We start from the raw sequence: 11322 nt of genomic DNA on the forward strand, positions 1-11322 counted from the left end.
CTGCCCAGAGAGCTCTGGCTATGGGGCAGTATACAAATGCAATAAATAAATAAGCCAAGAAGGGGACATTGCTGGCCGCATCATCACCTTGTCTACATCATCAGGCCGCATCAACTGAAAATGTTCCTAAGAAGTTGCAGCAGACATTGAACTGGACACCTCACTGGGGACTACAGCAGATGTGGATGGGGCATCAAGATTGCTACAGAGGCAAGCAACATTACCCTCAAAGTGCTTTGCACACAATTCACAGTGGTCCTCCTCAGGGTCTAAAACTCCATTTCCTGGAGTTGATGTCAACAATTCAGAATGCCTGACAATACAGAAAAGCTCGACTGGATGGCTACTTGAGGATGCAATGGTGGCAGAGAAGTGGACCTTCTTCACGACTCTCACAGCCACACAGTAGGCATGGTTATGATTTTACTCCTGCCCAATCAGTCTCACAGCACGTCTTTCGCCACTTGCGCTCTTTCAACAAGCCTTTTAAGTACAGACTTTATCCCAGTCTGTGTTGTAATTACTTTCTAATATGTTTTTAAAGCTGGTGGTTTTTTTTAAAAAAAATGTTTTTAAGATGTTTTGTTTTAATATGTTTTAAAGTCTTTTGTTCTTAAGATGTTTTAAAGTGATTTTAGGGTCTTTGTTTGCTGCCCTGGGATCCTTCTGGGAGGAACAGTGGGATATATATATATAATTTTGGTGTCTCCATATGTAATTGTTTTCCAGCCAGCATGGTCAGTGTCGAGGGACGACAGAGCTGTAGTATAACAACGTATGGAGGGCATCTTGCTGGCTATCCTTGCTCTATCCCCTTTTGTCATCCCAGGTATGCCATAGGACAACAACAACAAAGGAACAACCAAACTCTTGACTGCAAAATCACATTCCCCCAAACTAGCTTTGCCACTTGCCATTAAGACACATAATCCCTATTTTTCTTATGCTTCAAATAATTGTTTCAAGCACTCATGATCTTAGCTTTAATCTAATCTTATAATGAATACTGAGTATATAATAATGGAACAATGAGTGCTGTTGGCTTTCTTTTTATTACCAGTTGCATCGCTCCTCTTCTGAAGATTGCATTTTAGAGTATACACAGGAAGCGTCTCCTCTTAAGTTCACAGCTTATTGTCTTGGTGGTCAGAAAAAAAACAATTATTTTCCTCTTGTCATATGAATCTGGCCACTGATAAAGTAATGACAAAGAGTGGGTTGGATCTTCTCTCGTATATCTTGCAGTGAATTTGGTAAACAGTGCACACACCTTTGGACTTGAGGTGTGCAAAAATTTGTAGGTACATTTTCTCATCACCTGACTTTCCATTACAGGATACTGTGTCATGCTTTTGTCTTCACTTCACCCTGTCAGAAGCCTGCTGATCTGTTCATCCCCTCCAGTACGTGAAAAGAGGGTAAATGCCATCGTTCACTGGCAGCATACATACCTAGCCCAGATATTGGGTGTCACGGCCTAAAAAAGGATGTTAGAGGAATCTGGGAGCCACTTCCAGACTGAGAAGGCAAATGCAGGACTAAACTGATGAATGGTCTGATTCATTCACATTGGGATCCTACTCAAGTAAAGCAGGCTACTTGCTACAGACATTTGCCCTACAAGACGTGGAGGGCAGCAGTGATGGCCACACAGAGATTGGAATGCAAAAGAAGAGTGCACTGTGCTAGTTTGGCTCTGCTGTCCCTCTCATCATATGAGGAGAAAAACATCTGAGCAGGGCTCTAGTGCTGCCTCAGACTGGCGTAAGGCAGTATCCTTTGTGCGTGCAAGTATTTTTGCCCCACGTGGATCTCTTTCTTCAACAATGCATGAAAAAGCACAAGATCAAAATGTTGGAGCATTTAAAGCCACTGATATGGACGCTTTTAAGTGAAATGTCTCATGTGTTCATGTAAATTCCATCTACACTTTAACTAGCCTGGCTGGAAGGGTGTGAGAAAGAAAATTTAGTAAGCCAGTGGAAAAATTTGGAACCAAAATAGCAAAAGTCTATTCATTCCAAGTTAACTGTATTAATAATTCTGTTCAAAAACTACCTTGCTAAGCCTTTAGGTGCATTATTTCTTTAGATCAGCAGCAGGAACTAGGGATGAGGGAGAAATGCCCCCCCCCCAAGAAACTACCTAATTTACACTTATCAAACCAATATGCAAACAGAAACACATCCTTTAAAAATTGCATTTCTCTGGATTTTGTGAGTAGCATTTCAACAGAATAAAAAATTCACGTATTGAGGAAAGTGTACATAAAATGCATATATCTGTCAAAATAACATTACATTATATTAGGGGACATTTCTTGCCAAAATACGTATATTAGTCAAAACTACATACATATTAGGAGAAATTTGCAGGAAATGCAGATAAATTTTCACAAGGGTTGTTGTTATGTGTCTTCAAGTCGATTACGACTTGTGACGACCCCATGAATCAAATCGCCTTGGAAATGTGAAGTACTAAATTTAAGATTACAAACATGAGAAATTGGGAGAAACTTAAATTGACAAATTCATTCATCCCTAGCAGGAACTGAAGGAACCCATCACTTTTCTCTTGGCAGGAGTGTCTGTATGGGAAGAGGAAACAAGGGGCTCAAAAGAAATGAACTGAGCATAATGGCCAGCCTCAGCTTGGAGAAGAGTGCATTTGTATCCTATATAATTCTGCCCTTTATCCTCACTCCAGTGTACATTTAGATAATAGTTCGGCAGAGATTTCTGTCTGGATCTGCAGCTTTGGACTTTGGGCAAATGGATTTGGATTCTTGGCTTCCACATTTTAAAAAATAATTTCACCACCTACAGTACATGCTGATAATGGCCACTGCTGAATTCTTGGTAGTCCTCGTATTCATATTGGTTATCTTTGTATTTTTCATTCTACGTTTTAAAATACATAATGTTACCATATTTTTTTTTATCTGTACGTTGGGGACTATTCCAATCTCTTTACACCACCAGACAACTTCTACTGAAAGCCATCAGCACTGACCTCTGTGGGTCCATCCTCTCCCCAATTTGCCATAATCTCAATCAGTCACTCTGCTTGTCCTCCAAAGCATGTGCCATAATGTGTCTTCTCTTTTTCTGTTCTCTGGGATTCAAATTGCTTTTGATGTTACTGGTTTCTTTGATTCCCCCTCCCCAGACCCTCTTTTATTGTCTGTGTCATCTCCACAAAGATCATGACTGTCTCCAGTCTTGACACTTTTCCTCAAAATCGAGTTGAAATCACAGCACTCTAAATCTTTAGCATCTTAGTTACTTAGTTACTCTCCTTTCTTCTAATTACTTTTCCACTGAATGCATTTTCCTTTATTAAATTTGCTATTCATTACCCATTTTTAATGGAGTCTTGCATCATATGTTTCCCCCTTAACTGCAGTATTAAACTACTGATTTATTTATTAGTTGGGAGACAGAAGAGGTGTTGCTGTAGTGAAAACATGAAGATTCTCCTCCAGAGAATTGTCAAGGAAGACGCCGACTGTAGAGAAGAGGAATTGTCCCTCACAATATCTACAGTCCCATTCCCAGGCCCTATTTCAGGTGCCAGCCCTACAAAAGGACACAGTCACCGTGAGAATCAGGGTGATTACATCCACTGTGATGAGGCTGCAGAACCAACTTCTCCCTGAGATATGAAATTAATCCCCCCCCCCGTTGGCCTTCTGAAAGTGGAGCATTATGTCTGTCTCCCATTTGGATCATCTAACTACCTTGTTTATTCAGTGCTATTCATTTTTCTTGCTTTTTGGTGGGTGGGTAATGGTGGTGGATGGAGAGTTTTTCTTATTCTTTTGTGTGCTTGTGTTTGTTATACCATCTCAGTTAGTTCAAATTCATCCACCCTTTTTTGTTAGGTTTGCATTTCTCTTTCCTCTTCTTTGCTCTTAGAAATATGGATTATAAGTTTCTCAGGGGAGGAACAAGTCTTTATTGCTTTATGTTTTTGTCAATGCAACAAATTAATATAATTGCATACATATTGAATATGAATACAGTATTGCATGTTAGCTTCAATCCTTTTTTCGGGCCCTACTCCAAATTGGTTGCCAGCTTATTTGTGGGCCTAATTCAAGGTGCTCATGCTAGTGTTTAAAGCCCTAAATGATTTTGGACCCAAATATCTAAGAGACCACCTCCTTCCCTACAGACCCTCTTGGGGGTTAAAATCAGAAGAGGGGTCCCTCTTGGTAGTTCCACTGCCTTAAGAAGGTTGGGGGTGGCAGCCTATGAGAGATAGGGTTGCCAGGTTCAGGGCCTGAGACTGATCCTGTATCTTTAGGAGAAGAGAAAGTCAGCCAAGTGCAGGTGTTCTTGCAACATTGTAATGGGAAAAACCACAAGGTGGAATTCTCCCTTCCCCCTGCACAACTTTTAAAGATACAGAAGACCTCTTGGTTGCCAGGTCCAGCTAAAGATACAGGATCAATCTCAGGCCCTGAATCTGGCAACCCTAAGAGAGAGCATTCTCTGCGGCAGCCCTTAAATTGTGGAATTCCCTCTCCACAGAGATGCATCTGGCACCCTCACTATAAAGTTTTTGGTGAATGCTGAAGTCATCTCTCTTCACCCTGTCCTTTGACACCTCAGATGTGGGTTTTTAGGAACCTCTCTATGGCTGTGAATGTAATTTGTTTTAACTGTTTTTAATACTGAATTTTAAAATATTGTAACCTGTCTTGTGATCTGCTGGTGAAGGGTGGGTAATCATTATCATCATCATCATCCAACCCTATGCAAGGAGACAGTCACAGTGAGAAGCAGGGCTGTTACGTTCATTGCCCTGAGGCTGTGGAACCATCTTCCCCCTCAGCTTTGTAATTTCAATTTACAAAGTAAGTTCTTCAGTGTAATGCTTCCATCTTCCTTTTATTTTATATCTGTCAGTCAGTGTGCTCCCCTGTTGATTATTTAACATCCCTACTCTTGGTTTAAATTTCCCTTTAATTTCTCTAATCTTTTGGAATAGGGCTCTTGTTCTACCCTTTTGGTTGTCCTATTTATATACAATAACAGTTGTAATAGTTTTATTTGCCCCTACGTACTAGTTACTGTATAGTTGAATTTTGTATTCTGTGTTCTATTTCCTCTTGCTTTTGCTTTCCTTCTCTCTTGAACCATTTCAAGAGTTTCTTCAGTCATTCATTGAGGTCTTTCTCTCTTTTTAACTAGAGGTATTTCCTTTTTTGCATTCTTTCCTGATAATGTGTCTGACTTCACTCCATAGTTCTTCTGGTTCTCTGTCAACTAAGTTTGAAGCCTCAAATCTAGTCTTTATTTGAACTTAATATTCTTCTGGGATGTTATTTAAATTGTATTTTGGCATTATGATTGCTTTGTTGTTCTTCTTTTGCTTTACTCTGATTTTCGATACGACCAGTTCATGATCTGTATCGCATTCTGCTCCTGGACTTGTTTTTGCAGAAAGTATGGAACTTCTCCATCTTCTGCTACTAATTATATAATCAATTTGATTCCTGTATTTACCATTTGGTGATGTCCGTGTGTACAGTCATCTTTTCGGTTGCTCAAAAATGTGTTTGCAAGAAACAAATTATTGGCTTCACATAATTCAATAAGTCTTTCTCATGCATCATTTCTATCTCCTAAGCCCCATTGTTCTTCCCCAGTAACTCATTGAGTGCCTTCTGACCTGGGGGTCTCATCTTCCAGCACTATCTCATGTTGCATTTTGGATACTCTGTTCATAGGGTTTTCATGGTAAGAGGTATTCAGAGGTGGTTTACCGCAGCCTTCCTCTGAGTTTAGATGCATCTTAGTCTGGTGTCTCAGCTTTGACCATTCTGCCTTGGGTGCCCCTGTTAGGAGTCTAGCCTCCTGATCTAGACTCCTGATGGCATTGCTCTCAACTTCTTAGACATTCTCAGACCCCTCACCACATAAAGGTGTGCGCATCCTAGAGGGGGTTGTCAAATTTATGTAACTTTATCATATCTACTTTTGGAATTTCTTTGACGTTTTGACCAAAGAAGAACTTCTTGATTCACTTCAAATTTCACTTTTGAGTGGTTGCTCTACTGAGAGGTAGCTCTACATGAACTAAGCTTTATAAACACCACAGCACATGCTTACATTCAAAACAAGGCCATCATTGTATCAAATGAGGAAAACAAAACACATCACCCAAGTGTATCCACTGCAGAATGGAAGAAGTTGACTGAGTACCTCCATTCTTCATGCTTTCCTTTACAGCACATGCTAGTCACCACTGTTTTTCTCTTCTATTCCCATGATAATGATTCATGGTAAACATGTTGTGTTTTTCTGAGGTAGTGTCCTCTCCCCGTCACTCACAGTAAACATTAAATCAGTGCAATACATTAAATCAGTGGTGGGTAACCTTTTTCCACATTCCTTTTTGGGCAACCTTCTGAGGGCCACACAGCAGTGGTAGATGGGGCCAGAGGCCTGGAGGGATGCATTTGATCTCCAGGCATACAGTTTCCCTCTCCTGCACTGAATAAAAATAGCTTTCCAAGGTGGCCACCTCATCTTGTGTGTGATTCAGACCAGGGCCACTGATAAGACAGGTAGAAAGGGTCCATATCTGTTGGTCCCAGAGCCATCAGGAGGCCTGGACTCTTAGCTTTCTTTCTTTTTTTAAGTAAGTTTTCATGTCTCTAAAAACAAATGTTAGAAATTAAATCTGACACCCACCCACCCACACAAACAATTTCTGTGGAATGAGCTAGCCTATTGCTCTAAGTCCCCATGCTTTCAGGTTTCATGAATTCAAAGCTGTGATTGATGATCGAATGCCAGGAATCAAAAGCTGCTTTACCAATTCTAGAAACTGCAGGAGGGGAGAGTACCCTTGCACTCAGGTCCTGCTTGTCTGGGCTTCCCATGGGCATCTGGCCACTGTGAGAACAGGATACTGGACTAGATGGGCCACTGACCTGATCCAGAAGGCTCTTCTTAGGTTCTTAAAGAGATCAAGGTGGTGTACATGGTTCTCCCTCTTTCCATTTTATCTTCACAACAAGCCTGTGAGGTAGGTTAGGCTAAGAGATTGGCCCTAGGGCACCAAGAGAGCTTCATGGCTGAGTAAGGGTTTCAAATCCTTATGTTAAAAAATGAAAAAGAAAGTTATAGTATTAATAAATAGATTCAGCTTCATAGGAGAGTTTTGCATTTACAGTCTATTTATTGGGATTGTTTTGCTACAGTGTGAATTTTTATGCACCGTTATTTTAATTTATTTCACGTGAAGACCTATCACTATATTGTATTGCTACTTCTGTTGCACAAATGTAACAATTGTATAAGCCCTTGCATTTCCCATAAAGCAATTGGCTTTACCCTTTCATTCCTGAGCCCAGTGGGGAAGAAACCAGAAAAAAATATTATAAAGGAGAGATAAGGGACCTGAGAAAGATTGCTATAATTCAAAGTAAAAGAGGGATCCATTTATGTGCTACACATTTAATGGGAGAAAGAAGTCGGGACATATTGACACGATCGAATTAAAAGCATTTCCCCTAATAATGTAGGAAGAAATATCTGTGTAACTCACAATGTTTTAGCTGGCTGAGGATGCTGAAGTGGATATTGTGTTCTAAAGAAAAGGTGTGTAGTTTAAATGGGGCAAAAGTGATCTTAACCCAGTGGCAGAGCACAAACTTGGCATGGATCAAGTCCCAAGTTCACTCTCCACTTAAAAGGCTCTCAGAAAGCAGGATTGGAGAAGCCTATACCAGTATGAATGATCCAACAATCTCATTTACGATAAGACATTCTTGTGTATTTCATATTAACAGCTGGCCTTTCATTTTGGGATAAGGTTGTGCTTACCTCGATCCTGCTCACAAGTATTCGAGCATGGGTGCTTGCTTTTGAGAGCACTACTGCTCAAATGCTCATAATAATCCTAGTTTGATCACATATTAAGTAAGGCTGTGCGTTGGATCTGGCCAAAGCTTGGGTCAATTTGGGCAGATCCAGGTTTCGAACGGATTGGGTTGAGACAGCCCTAGGGCAGCCTGGGTTGTGTCAGTGAAACTGAAGCAATCAGGGGCTGACAAAAAGTGGAGTGGTTGGGGGGGGGGACAGATTGGCAGACAATCTCTGTAAGGTTTAAAGTGTAGTGTGGGACTGTTTGCCAGAAGGATTTCAAAGTGCTCCACACTTGTGCTTCGGCTGTATGAAACTGTTCCCAATAGGATTTAGTTGAATACAACCCAAGATCTTGCCCCTGAATCCAAGGTCTTGCCCTAATGTTACATTTTCTCCACTCCACTATTTTTTTTAAAAAAAATCAGTGGGCACATTCAGTTTGGTGAGAGGGAGAATGAAATGAAGTAACTGAAAGGCACAACAAGCTGTGCAAGAAATATGCAAAATTTTGGAAATAATAAAAAATAATAATTTCTACTTCAGGCCAGGAAATTCAGAACTCCAAAATCCAGAAATGAGAAGGGTATCAGATACACTTTATGAGTTTTCAAGATGGGTTGGATGCAAATTCGCAGTGCCTGATGCCAGCCCTTTGTCATTGAAAAGATGCGCAGAGGGTAAATAAGATTTAAAAAGGTCGTCATCAGTTCACTATGTGCATGTATGGGGATTTGGGTTTTTTCCCTCTATTCTGTGCCATCCGAGATTTTTTACGAAGTGTAAGTTTAAATGATCAAATGATATGGAGAAAAATACCCTTCTCAGGACACAGTGATCAAAATCTGTTTACTAAGTAGGATCTCAATTTTCACACTATAGAAAGTGCTGGACTATGTCTTGAAACACCTGCAAGTATGAAGTGCAAATTTCCTTAGAGACTTAACCTTGGAGAAGCAATTTTTTTTCTATAGGCAGAAAGGAACAGAGCCCTGACCATCGTTACTGAGGCATCAGCTAATGGATTTCTTGTAAATAGATCATGATGTGCCCCACCCTTGCTGAACAAACATAAAAACTCCTCCCTGACATTCCCTGCTCAAAGTAGTCTGCTCAGGGCGGATTTACAAGTTGTGGATGGAAAAGTACTTTTGAAAGCAAAGAGAAGATATGCAACTTGAGATCCCGAAATTCGAAAAAGAGAACACCTGAAGCTTGCCTACTTCCACTTGTGAGCAAACAGGTGTGATTAGAGAAAGGTAGGGCATTCTGTGCATGGCATTTTTTCTTAATGGTAAATTCTTCCTCTTCTGTGATGCCAACTCTTTCCCATTGACTCTTCCTTCAACCCCTCCTCAAACATAATTTTTACGGTAAAGCAGCAGTTCTTAACCTAGGGGTTCATGGATGGGCTACGGGGGAACCATGAACCTGGCACAAAGCAAAGCAAAAAATAAATAAATCAGTTTCTAATGCAATAAAATAAATTGTATTTATTTTTTAATTAATGGGGTTTCATTACTTTCATCAGCATCTGAAATGGGTCACTGACCCAAAAAAAGATTAAAAATGACTTCTCTAAAGCCTTGGGCTGAACTTCTTAGTCCACATTGTAACCAAAATGATGCTGAACTATCTCTAAATTCACTAATAGGCAAAAAAAAAAAACACCAACAACCTTGCGGTTTAAGAACGTACCTATAGCCAACAGATATTTCTATCAAGCTTCAGAAAGCAGGAAAATTGGGCAGCTATAATGAATGCACCAGGGAAGCAGGACAGATGACCTCCTTATTGAGATATTGTAACCCTACAAATCTGTAAAAATGTAAACATAATTTGGGTTGGTCTTTCATAGTCCAATCCACTTCCAATTTGGTAACGTGCCTCTGAGCATATGGTGAGTGGCAGCAACACCTGAAATCAGGACTACATCTCCAAAGATGGAGAACTGCATTTTTGTGCATTTGTTGGTGTTCTTCTTACTTTGCTTCTTTCCTGTGTTAATAGTGTTTCCACAGATAATCTAACCTAGAAAATTATAGTTCTCTCATTATTCATCCTAGAAATCTATGTCAAATATATTTTATTAATTTCAAAGCCTTTTTATTGGTCAGTGTCATATGATGGTGAAGACAGCCTTTTGTGTTTCGAACTGGAGGTTATGCTCTATTTCTATTTTGGGTGCATTAACAGTTGAATCTGAAACTGCAGTTTGATGTAAAATCCCACTGATTACAATATGTTGCTACTTAAGCAATGACTCTAGCTGTTGCAAAAAACAAACTTGGTCTGGCCAACATGCATGTTTTCATCCTGCTATGCTTAAACCACTTCACTTAATGGTCACTTAAAAATATAGAACACGCCTAGAATTTTGCTAGAATATGTTTCACCTTCCCACTGTTTTATCTTCTGCAACTGAGACACTCCTCATGTCCATTGGAAACTATTCTGCAGAATAGTCAGTGCCATTATTCCACAATTGTTTTTGGAGTTTTTTTAGTGTAAATTTTGTGAAGTGTTGCTGTACTTCACATATTCACATAAACAGAAGCAAAAGAAAATGATTTACTATAGGAAACTGTAGGTTGTGAAGGGTGCTGAGAGTTGCTAGGAGAGGCCCTATCACCTCATAGAGCTACAATCCCCAGAAGAGGGATTGTCTGTTTAACTACTGTATAAAATTTTAATTGAATGACCAGAACCTTCAATTAGTATCATCACAAAAATCAAATTAAATCACAAATTAAAGTAGGTAACCATGTACATTGCAAGTACTTTTGCAATAAACATACATGAAAGAGATCAATAATTAGAACTTTAACAAAACCTATAATATAAATATAAATATAAAATTTTAATTGAATGAATATTTTGCCTTACTTTGAACTTCGGCTAACAATTTTTTGTTTCCCGTACAATAATTGTAAAATTGTAAGCAATCAAATTATTTGAAGTTATATTTAACCATTAACAATTTTTTCACGGAGTCGACAGCCAGTCTATTTCTTTCATCAGCCCATTGAGCGTTCATCATGCTGAAGACTCTTTCAACATTAGCATTGCGGATTGGTATTGCAAAAATGAAAGAACGTATTTTTAAAAACTCAGAGCTCACAGTTTTATTCACTTTTTTGAAGTAATCTACCCATTTATCCAATGATATTTTCCTTGAAAATTCCGCATTCGTGTCCATGTTTTCCAAAAATTTAAATTAGAAGCTTGGTCGAATAACAAAGCATCATCGATTTCTACATTTTTCATTTTTAAATACACAAGAGTTTTTTCAATTTCATCCCAAGCTGGTCTGTCTTTTAATTTCATCCATCTGAAATGTTTAAATTCCTCTAGAGAAGATGTCCAATTTTTGAGATATTCCAAAGCTCTGTCATATAGGTTGACAAACTCGCCTTTCATAGTGCCGGATCTTGGTTCATTA

Source organism: Rhineura floridana, chromosome 1, assembly GCF_030035675.1.
Source record: "Rhineura floridana isolate rRhiFlo1 chromosome 1, rRhiFlo1.hap2, whole genome shotgun sequence".
NCBI classification, from domain to species: Eukaryota; Metazoa; Chordata; class Lepidosauria; order Squamata; family Rhineuridae; genus Rhineura; species Rhineura floridana.